At 41.8% G+C, this 11523-nt stretch overlaps 1 long non-coding RNA gene across 1 annotated transcript; it reads right to left on the reverse strand.

Annotated features, from left to right (window-relative positions):
- Nucleotides 1–1957: 1957 nt before the first annotated feature.
- Nucleotides 1958–3910, reverse strand: LOC110968211 (uncharacterized). The gene is made up of 3 exons (XR_007939894.1): nt 3851–3910; nt 3694–3744; nt 1958–2103 (listed from the first exon to the last, which is right to left on the reverse strand). It is a non-coding gene; the product is annotated as an uncharacterized LOC110968211 (long non-coding RNA).
- Between the last annotated feature and the right edge of the window lie 7613 nt (nt 3911–11523).

Raw genomic sequence — 11523 nt, forward strand, 5'->3', positions numbered from 1 at the left:
CCTCCTCCTTCTCCTCCGTCTCCTACACATGTCTCCACAGCTGCAGCCACTTCCGTTCCAGCACCTGTATCCGTCTCTGTCACAGAGACAGGGGTGATGTTGGAGCTTCAGAGACTTTGCTCTGGGAAGGCAGCTGGCCCAGATGGTGTATGTCCAAGACTGCTTAAAGGCTGTGCTGCACAACTGTGTCAACCTCTCCACAGGATCTTCAACCTGAGTCTACAGCTGGGGCAGGTGCCTGCTCTATGGAAAACATCCTGTATTGTACTGGTACCAAAAATCAAATGTCCGGCTGAACTAAATGACTACAGACCTATTGCTCTAACCTCACACATCATGAAAACTCTGAGGCGACTGGTTTTACGTCTACTGAGGCTTGAGGTCAAAGACAAACTAGATTCCTTGCAGTTTGCATACAAAGAACACATTGGAGTGGATGATGCCATCCTCTTCATGCTTCACTGTGTCCTGTCTCATCTGGAGGAACTTGGAGTTTATGTGAGAATCATGTTCTTTGATTTTTCAAATGCATTCAACTCCATCCAACCCACCATCCTCAAAGACAAGCTCACAGAGATGGGAGTGGATCCTTCCTGTGTTTCATGGATCACAGATTACCTGACAGGAAGGCCGCAGTTTGTCAGGCTGGGGAACTGCGTTTCTGGGACATTAATGAGTAGTACTGGGGCTCCACAAGGAACAGTCCTGGCTCCATTCCTGTTCACTCTGTATACATCTGTCAACGCCTCAAAGACAAAGGAAACGGTCATAGATTTCCACAGATCCAAACCCCCTCTTTATCCAGTGAACACTTGTGGCGTGGACATCGAGATGGTGACATCATATAAATATTTAGGTGTCCACCTTGATAATGAGTTGGACTGGTCTACAAACGTAGACTTCATCTACAAAAAGGGCCAGAGCCGACTTTATTGCCTCAGAAGACTTCGATCACTGGACATCTGCAGTAGGATGCTGCAGATGTTTTATCAGTCTGTGGTAGCAAGTGTCCTGTTTTATGCTGCAGTCTGCTGGGGAGGCAGCATAAAACAGAAGGATGCAAGGCGTGTGAACAAACTGATTAAAAAAGCTGGCTCTGTGGTTAGAATCGGATTGAACACATTGGAGGATGAGGTGGAGAGACGGGCACTAAGCAAGATGGAGGCCATTCTGACAAACATGGATCATCCACTTCACATCTGCCTCAATGAACAACGAAACATCAGTGGACGGTTCCTATCCCTGCGCTGCAAGACCGAAAGATGTAGGAAATCTTTCATACCATCAGCAGTCAGGCTATTCAATTCAAAATTAAACAGATAAGAACCCTAACAACTGAATTTCCCTTCGGGGATGAATAAAGTGATTCTATTCTATTCTATGTTGTGACTTTTTGACAGTGTTCAGTATTTGGCTGCTTACACACAAATACATTTCCTGTTGTGGCACAGTAAAGTTCTCATACAACAGACTTCCACTCAGTTCTGCCTCTTTTAATTACATGTATTTATTTCATAATACAGCATCTCTTATTTTAAGTCTCAAGATTAGGGGACATAAGGTGTAGTCCAAATATCTGTATATCGTAGAGAAAAGAAACTCTTGACGTTTATCGTTGTGATGAAATGTTTCACACTGGACACTAAAAAGGCAACTGAAAAAATGTGTGGTCCCTCAGAAGACCTACAAAGGAAAAGGTGCAAAGTGCTCACAGATAAGTAAACGAACAGAGATCTAATTTACAACATTCTACAGTTGAGCATTTGTCTACAGAAGGTTATGCAGCAGCTGTTTTTTCACATTTCTTTGAGAGCATGTTTCCAAATGCTACAGTGCAGTGGAAAAATGTCACTCGTGCAGCAACAGTTGTGTGTTTTGGACTTTGTCCCTAGACATCTTCAGTTGGGATGCTGGCTTTGCAGCAGATGAAACACAGGGCACAGCAGCAACCCAGGAACAGAGCTAAACCTAGTAAGATGTAGCCCGCTGTGGTTATCCAGAAGGCAAACAAGTAGAGCGTCTTGTCACAGTAAGGATCCACATTTATTGTTGTGCTGTTCTTGTTGTAGTTGGGCGGGTAAATAGAGTAGATCCACACATTACCTAGAAAAAACACACACAATAAAATGGGAAAGATTATTAACAGACACGATTCACTCGTACATTGTATGATTCAGTCAAATGAAGTCAAAAACACTGATTATCTCTTCATCATGGAACCTGTTAGTGGGTTGGATATATTAGGCAGCACGTGAACGTTTTATCCTCAAAGATGATGTGTTAGAAGCAGGAAAGATGGGCAAGTGTCAGGATTTGAGTGAGTTTGACAAGGGTCAAATTGTGCTGCTGGATCACTGGGTCAGAGCATCTCCAAAACTGCAGCTCTTGTGGTGTGTTCCTGGTCTGCAGTGGTCAGAATCTATCAAATAAAAAGTGGTTCAAGGAAGGAACAGTGATTAACCAACAACAGAGTCATGGGAGGCCAAGGCTTATTGATGCATGTGGGAAGTGAAGATTGGCCCATGTGGTCCGATCCAACAGACGAGCTACTGTTGCTCAAATCGCTGTAGAAGTTAATGATGGTTCTGATAGGAAAGTGTCAGAATACACAGTCAGGGTGTCCATGCTGACCTCTTTGCACCACCGAAAGCACCAACAATGGACATGTGAGCATCAGAGCTGGACCATGTAGCAATGGAAGGAGGTGACCTGCTCTGATGAATTCTGTTTTCTTGTACATCACATGGATGGCCAGGTGCATGATCATTGCTTACCTGGGGAACACCTGGCACCAGGATGATCTATGGCAAGAAGGCAAGCTGGTGGAGGCAGTGTGATGCTTTGGGTAATGTTCTGTTGGTAAACCTTTGGTCCATCCATGTGGATGTTATTTTGACATGTACCACCTACATAAGCATTGTTGCAGACCACGTACACCCTTTCATGGAAACGATATTCCTTGATGTCTATGGTCTCTTTCAGCAGAATAATGCTTCGTGCCACAAATCAAAAATGGTTCAGGAATGGTTTGACGAGTACAACAATCATTTTCAAGGGTTGACTTGGCCTCCGAATTTCCCAAATCTCAATCCATGTCAGGGCTCCCTCCTCACCCCTGTCGTTCCCACCTGGCATCCCAAATACCCCTTTTTCCCTATCATGCTCCCCTCTCTGCCTCTCTGTTCCTCTGTCTCTGTCTCCAATCCGCTCCTCTACCCCTCTACCCATAGCTGTGTTTATGCTGTTTTAAGAAACACCAGCCAACCAGAAACTAATCAAGAATCTGTTTTTTCAGTGTCATCACTCATCAGCCCACTGCTGTTTAAACTCACCAGCGATAAACCAGGCGAAGACGAATGAAGACACCAGTAAGTTCCAGACTAAGTAAAGTGGTGCTGGCTTCTTGGCACAGGACAGACAAGAGAGTAATGGCACCAACAAGCTGAAGGTTCCTCCCACTATCAAGTAGATGGGGATGTAGGGCTGCAGTGGGCAGTCATCCCGGTATACTGCCCCTGATGGACACACAGGTGATGACATGATATTACTTGCTCTATATTTACACATATTTCTGATTTTGTTAACAGATTCAGACAAATGCAGGCTTTCTACTATTTCAAAAGTATAACTGAGTGAAACAACTGCTTTACTGAAGTACTTGAAAAACACATGTAAACATTTAGGTGGACTCACCAACTGCAATCTGAGCAATGGAGATGGCACAAGATAGCAACACTGTGGTTCCTGCAGGATGACATAATAGCACACTTACAGGTTTGTTTCTATGCATGCATGTGCAACATTGAACTATGACACAAGTGTGCATGACTGTGATGTTACTTGACCTCACCTAGTCCTGTTAGTGAGGGCTCAGGAGTGTTACGGATCAGCTGAATACCTTCACTGTTAGACATTTTCAGTTATAAGGACTCTCACCTGCAGAAGAAGATAAAGAACAGGGACATAAGCATAAAAAAAGCAGAAAAAATGCAAAAAAATATCTCTGAATATGTCAGCATAAGACGTCTTCATTTCCTCGCTCTTTAACAGCAACATTTCTGACTTACAGTAAATACATTTTTACAGGAAAACTGAAGTGAACGATTGATCAATTCTTTCAATGAGATGGTAAACTAAATACTTTAGTATATATAAGACTAAATATGCAAGTAGATAAAACAATCTATGATACCACTGGATCTTTTAAAATGATAGTGTGGCATTTTTAAGGGTTTTCTGACATTTTTAGACAGTGTGAAGATAACTATTACTTGCAGCCAGTGGTGTGCACAGACATTTTGGGGGGCAGGTGCTCAGTGGAAAAAAAAGGCACCTTGTGCAGCATGTAGAACCACTGGCTGCCTTAATATAACAGTGTGAGATTTGAAAAAAAAAAAATCAGGAACACATTTTCTGTAACAGGCTGCACAGTGGTATAGTGGTTAGCACTTTCGCCTTGCAGCAAGAAGATCCCCGGTTCAAATCCCAGGGAGGGCCTGGGATCTTTCTGCATGGAGTTTGCATGTTCTCCCTGTGCATAAGTGGGTTTTCTCCGGGCACTCCGGCTTCCTCCCACAGTCCAAAAATATGCTGAGGTTAATTGATAACTCTAAATTGTCTGTAGGTGTGAATGTGAGTGTGATTGTTTGTCTGTATATGTAACCCTGAGACAGACTGGCGACCTGTCCTGGGTGTCCCCTGCCTTCGCCCGAGTCAGCTGGGATAGGCTCCAGCACCCCCCACGACCCTAGTGAGGATAAAGCGGCGTATAGAGAATGGATGGATGGATGGATGGATGGATTTTCTGTAACGGCATTTATTTTAACATCTTAATAATTCCCTTTCTTTGTCTCTCTTGATCCTTTCCCTTTTGGGCATGCTGCAATTGTTAAATTAAGAAATAGACAACATCAAGACTGATTCCTGACATTAGGCTACAACAAGGCAGAAAGCTACTTTTTCTTTTTGTCATTTAGCAAATAAGTCACAGCAAGTGTTCCATCTACCTAATGTAGGCTAATAATAAACCTACACAAACTAAATATTCAGTTATTGTGTTGTGCACATTAGATTTAGGTCTCACAAATAAAGGACAGTTTTATTTTGAAGGGACAAAAATCGGGTTTTTTTGGATCTCCCGGTTTAGGCGGGAGGAAGTCGTTGTGGCCCGTGTATACATATATATATATATATATATATATATATATATATATATATATATATATATATATATATGTGTGTGTGTGTGTGTGTGTGTGTGTGTGTGTGTGTGTATATATTATCATTTTCTGATATATCTTTTTTTAATATATATGTATGAATTATATTGATAGTCTATATATGATTTATATAATAATTTTCTCTGATATATTTATTATATTAATACTCCACATATGATTTATATATATTATGTTTTCTGATATATTAATTATATTGATACTCCATACATGATTTATATATGTAGTATGATTTTCTCTGATATATAACTTTTATATATATATATGTGAATGATGTTGATACTCCATCTATGATTTATATATATTCATTTTCTCTGATATATAGCTTCTATTGTTTTATATAGAAATATGTGTTCATTAGTCAGCATTTTGTTTATATATGTATATCTGCTTCTCTAACATATATTAGTGTGTGTGTGTGTGTGTGTGTGTGTTTACAGTGTTTGCAAAATACCTGTCTACAGTCAAGCTTAATATCAGAATATTCTATTACCTATTATTATTATCTATTATTCCTGCTATGAATATTACAATATGCCGAACCATTTGTCTTGTATCATAGCTACATGTATGACGTTTGCAGCAAAAAAATAAAAATAAAAAACGGGTGAAAATCAGTTTAATATTCAGAGTTAAGATGGATTAAATGCGCTGTCAAACAGTGCTGAGTGGAGCGGCTGACTGGACCAAGATGGCGGCCGTATTTCTCGCTGCGCAGCACCCCGAGCGGCGTCTACTCTTTATTATGTCTATGTTTGTAGCTGCTGCCACACGCATGTCCGCTCCTCGTGTTCACGTTATGAGATGGGGCGGGACGAGTCGCGGCATGGCAGGGGTCGTGTGTGTGTGTGTGTGTGTGTGTGCGCGCTTCTGTGTGTGCATCTGTGTGTCTATGTTTAATGTTTCAATTTTTTTTAAAAAGTTGAGATGCAGAGGGCACCTGCTTGATGCTGAGGGCGAAGGGGCAGGTGCTCTAGCACCACCTGATGTCTATCTGTGCACACCACTGGTTGAGAGACTGCAAAAGCCACTGGCCTGCTCACGTACTCAGGACAAAGAAAGCAGTGCTATTCTCAGGAACATTGTCAAACATTGTCAAACATGTAGCAGGTACAGTAAGCCAAAGCACAAGCCAGTTGTAGGTCTTCCTATGGCTTCAACCTACAATGAGACCGTGGCTGTTGACCTACATGGGCTTCAACCAAATGTGTGGTATTTACATGCTATTGACCACTTCACTCGCTTCAGTGCAGGGAGTTATTATCACAACAAAGAAGCCTCAAGAGATTGTAAAGCAGTTCATACACTGTTGGATCAGTGTTCATGGCCCTCCACGCAGGCTATTTAGTGACAATGGAGATGAATTCAACAATGAATATGTGAAAGACATGGCTGAGAAGTTTAATATTGAGATTAAAACTACTGCAGCTTACAGGAGTAATGGCCTTTTGGAAAGGCACAATCAAACTCCAACTGAAATGTTACCGAAAGATAAGAAAGACAGTAACTTTGACTGGAAGATGGCACTTGATTGGTCACTCATGGCAAAGAACTCCATGCACAACGTACATGATTATAGCCCTTATCAACTAGTGTTTGGCCAAAACCCAAACCTGCCCTCAGTGCTCACTGATAAACCCCCAGCACTGAAAACCACTGTAAGCTCTTGGGTAGCTCAACACATTGCGACTCTACATGCTATGAAAGAGGCATTCACAGAGGCTGAATGCTCTGAGAGAATCCGAAGAGCTTTACGCAAACAACTGTGGCCAGTTGACGACAGATATGACACAGGAGACAAAGTCTACGATAAGAGGGTGGACTGTAATGAGTGGAAAGGGCCAGGGGTGGTAATAGGCCAAGATGGAGCTGTTGTATTTGTAAGACATGGAGGAGTATATATGCAAGTACATCAGACAAGACTCAGAAAAGTGGATGATCCTCAAACCAACGATAACACTATAAAAGCAGAACAAAAGAAACAAGAAATTGACACTGCTGAGAATCACACAGTTACACCAGCAGCAGATTTCAGGGAAGCTGAAAGTGACAATGAGGAGATGTCAGAGACAAACAATGGAACTAATGATGCTGATCATAATGAACCCCGTGATGCATCAGAGTCAACTACAGTGAGCAGTCTTGATCAGTCTCAAATGCCACAAGCCCCATGAACACATGGCGGCCAAAAGATGAAAATTGGCCAAGTGGTAAAGTAGAAAGACATTCAAAGTGGACAACACCATACTGGGACAATTCTTAGCCGAGCAGGAAAGGCTACTGGAAAAAACAAAGACTGGTACAATATACAGTTCAGCCAGCCTGAGGAAATAGCTGGCACAACAGGATCAGTCAACCTTGGTGCAATGCACAGCGTTGAGGTGGTTCCTGCAGAACGAGAGAGCGTCAGCACTAACAATGAGGATGTATTAGGTGAAGACATCTTTCTGCCGGCCAGACATGCAGAGCTTTTCAGCTGGAAAAAGAACAATGCGTTTGATGAAGTCGAAGATGAAGGTCAGGAATGTATCTCAACCAGGTGGGTGTGCACACTAAAGGAAACAGCAGCTGGAGCTGTGCCAAAGGTTAGACTCCTAGCAAGAGGTTTTGAAGAGCTTAATACTCAAGAACTTCCAAAGGACTTGCCAACGTGTGCTACAGAGTCTCTGAAAATGATCATCGCAGTCATATGTCAAAACAAGTGGCAGCTGAACACCATTGATATTAAAGCCGCCTTTCTACAAGGTAAAACACTGATTAGAGACATTTACATTTGCCCTCCTCAGGAGGCACAGAGCAAAGGGACTGTGTGGAAGTTAAAGGAATGTGTTTATGGTCTAACACAGGGGTCGGCAACCCGCGGCTCCGGAGCCACATGTGGCTCTTTCAGCCCTCTGTTGTGGCTCCCTGTAACTTTGGAAAATAAATTGTTCTGCCTTTCAGGCGTGTTTCAATGCATTTTAATATAGAGAGTTTTATTGTGAAATTACCGCTCTTATTTTTACGAGTCACTCCACTGGATGTGCTGCGGTTTTCCCCTGGGACATGAGAGCGCAAAGTTGATGCAGAGAAGATGGAGAAGCAACGCCTGTAGTTTCACATTGTTTTGTACTCAAGAATGGCAAGCCTGTATATTAAAGCTCCACTCCAAGAAAGACATGTCTTGTCTTTGAGTCAAAAGTACTCATGAGTACTAAGGTAAACTACGGATGATTGTCTTACTCAGTATCTACTCTTTGATAGGGTAATACACGTTACTCGCAAGAACACGTCCAGCATCCAGGCAGCAGGTCAGAGAGTCAGAGGAGTGTCCTCTTGGAAAATAGGGCAGCGACTTACCGGAGAATAGTTATTAGCTTAAGATAAATAGATTTTACAAGTTAAATAGACATTGGCAAAATATTGATTTCCAGCTAACATTACGTAACATTTGAGGTCCAGGAGCAAAAATGACATTAACCAGGTAAGATAAATATTAGTGGTAGGACACAATTAAAAAAATGAATCTATCTAATTAGAGGCTTTGTAATTAATTAATCACGACTAATTAACAAGGGCATAGAGGTAAAAAAAAAAGCGATATATGCAGTGTTGTCTTCATTTTAAATGCCAAAAGGATTTTGCGGCTCCCAGTGTTTTCTTTTCTGTGGGAAACGGGTCGAAATGGCTCTTTGAGTGTTAAAGGTTGCCGACCCCTGGTCTAACAGATGCTTCTTTGTACTGGTACAACAGAGTCAGAGACACCATGCAACAGTTAGGAGCCACGGTGTCAAAAGTAGATCCAGCTGTATTTTACTGGTTAGATCAGTGTGGCAAGGTGATGGGGATCCTTGCATCTCATGCAGATGACTTTATCTGGGGAGGTACAGATGCATTTTCCACTATGATCATCCCTCGGTTAAAAACTGCTTTTCAGGTTGGTAGAGAAGAGCTCAGTAACTTCAAGTACATAGGAATGGAACTGCATTCTATGCAGGATGAAATTCAGGTAAAACAAAGTACTGTACATACATTAACAATCTGCAAAGCATTCCCATTGATCCTGTAAGAGCAACACAGAGTGAAGCACCCTTAACAGACAATGAAGCAGACATGTTAAAGTCCAAGATAGGACAAATTTTGCGGGGAAGCAAGGCAGAGTCGGCCAGACATGATGTGTGATATTTCTATCTTAGCCTCTAGCACCGAACATGCTACTGTTCAGACACTGCATTCTGCAAACAAGCTCATTAGAGAACTAAAATCAGAGAATATCATGTTGAGGTTTCAATATCTGGGAGAAAACAGCTCCCTCAAACTTGTGATGTTCGGTGATTCTTCCATGGGAAACCTCTCGGATGGTGGCACACAGGGTGGACATTTTATCATGCTCATGGGTGAAAATGGGAAATTCTCACCCATCTCCTGGCAGTCCAAACGCATGAGGAGAGTTGTGCGGAGCTCATTAGCAGGAGAGACTGTAGCACTTGCAGATGGGATAGACAGTGCAGTTTTTCTTTCATCACTATATTCTGAAATCACAACTGGAAGCTGTTCATGCAAAAATGTACCCATTGTGTGTGCAACTGACAACCATTCACTCCTGGATGCAGTAAAATCCACAAAGTCAGTCACCGAGAAAAAAACGCACCTTGAGATCAGTGGTATGAAGGAAATGATCCACTCTGGGACCATTCAGCAGATCATCTGGTCAGCCACCAACGAGCAACTTGCAAACTGCCTCACTACAAAGGGGGCATCTGCTCTCGGCCTTCTAAGAGCTCTCAGTGAAGGAGTTTGCAAATTTAAATTCTAGTTGACTTTGCAATGCTTTGCTTATTCTGTTAAGTTCCCATTTAGCTCTACATTCTCTGTATAGTTTATTCTATGTTATATTGTGCATGTTTACAATTCTGCCTATTACAGTTATGCATTTGTTCTACAGCCCAGAGGGATTTCCCCCAGGTGAGATTCTGAAGAACGATTAAGCTGGTCAAACGAGGAAATTCGCTTAGCTTCTCACTGCCTTCATCCAGATGTCTATCCCGCTTCCTCTGATAATTAATCTCAGTAGCCACTTTTGAGTGGTTAAAGGAATTACCAGTCACGTCTGTTCACGGCAGCTTCCCTCGTGACGGGTTTGGCACTTGGTAAGTTGCTAGCTTAAAGATTAAAGGTTTGGACATGAATAACCCCTGGGATAAGTTTAAAAAAGGTCACACAAAGACCCCAAAGACTAGTAACCTTCCAGAACCTTTTTTAGATGTAATTCACACATTAACCTGACTTTTTACCACCAGAGAAGATATTCATAATTGATGAATCATTGTGATAGGGATAAAGTGAATTTCCAATCTGTTAACTTTAATTGCAGGATAAATGTTTTATTATAATATTTCAGCAGGGCACAGCATAAGCTCTTAAGTCACAACACTCAATCAAACATTAATATAATTTCAATTGCTTAATATGACTCATAAGTGGAACTATGCTTTCATATAAGAGCAGCAATAATCATCCAGATTACATAATTCAGAGGAGGAGAGCAGTCGGCTTGGCCATAGTCGACTGCACTTCTAGACCGACGAGCCTCTGAGACTCACCGGCTCCAGGGGGGAGTGGAGGGGGTTTGGTCCAGACTTAGATCTGCTTATATCCTTTTTTTTGTCGTTTGGGCCAGTAAAAACTTTGTTTATCCATTCTGGTGTTGTTCCTCGTGAAAATAGAGTTCAGTAATGTTCATTCAGTAAGCGTTATTTTAAGATCACAGTCTATCGTAATCTTTAAACAGTGTAGAAAGAGCAGTCCTTTAGTCCATAATTCCAGTAGAACAGTTATTCTGTTGCAGATCATGTTGAATCACCCCTCCAAAGTTAGGTGGTTAAAATCACCTTTGCTCAGAGCATTGCTGTCTGGCTTGCATCGAGTAACCACCACCCAACAACTCCAAACTTGTGCTGTTATCAGGGGTACTTTATACTAAACTGAACCCTCCTAAGGTTTTGCATATGCAATGATGTAGTATCTGATCTGATGTGCTGTTAGACATGTGATTCTCATGACTTGAGACAAGTGATGTTGGTGTTGCTAGGCATGTGCGATATGTCAGAATGAAGTGTATCTTCTTGTTGAAAGAACTCAGTGTTGTATTAGTAGTTCCTGTGTCTAGGGTATTATCCTATGGATTTTGCCACAGGGTTTATCAATGAGGCGCTTGTTTTTTGGTCTTCTGATACAAATCACATGTTGTGACAATGGTTCCACTTGTTTAAAACATATAAAAGTGACCTCCGTATACTGTTCAGGG

Source organism: Acanthochromis polyacanthus, chromosome 23 (assembly GCF_021347895.1).
Source record: "Acanthochromis polyacanthus isolate Apoly-LR-REF ecotype Palm Island chromosome 23, KAUST_Apoly_ChrSc, whole genome shotgun sequence".
Classification (NCBI taxonomy): Eukaryota; Metazoa; Chordata; class Actinopteri; family Pomacentridae; genus Acanthochromis; species Acanthochromis polyacanthus.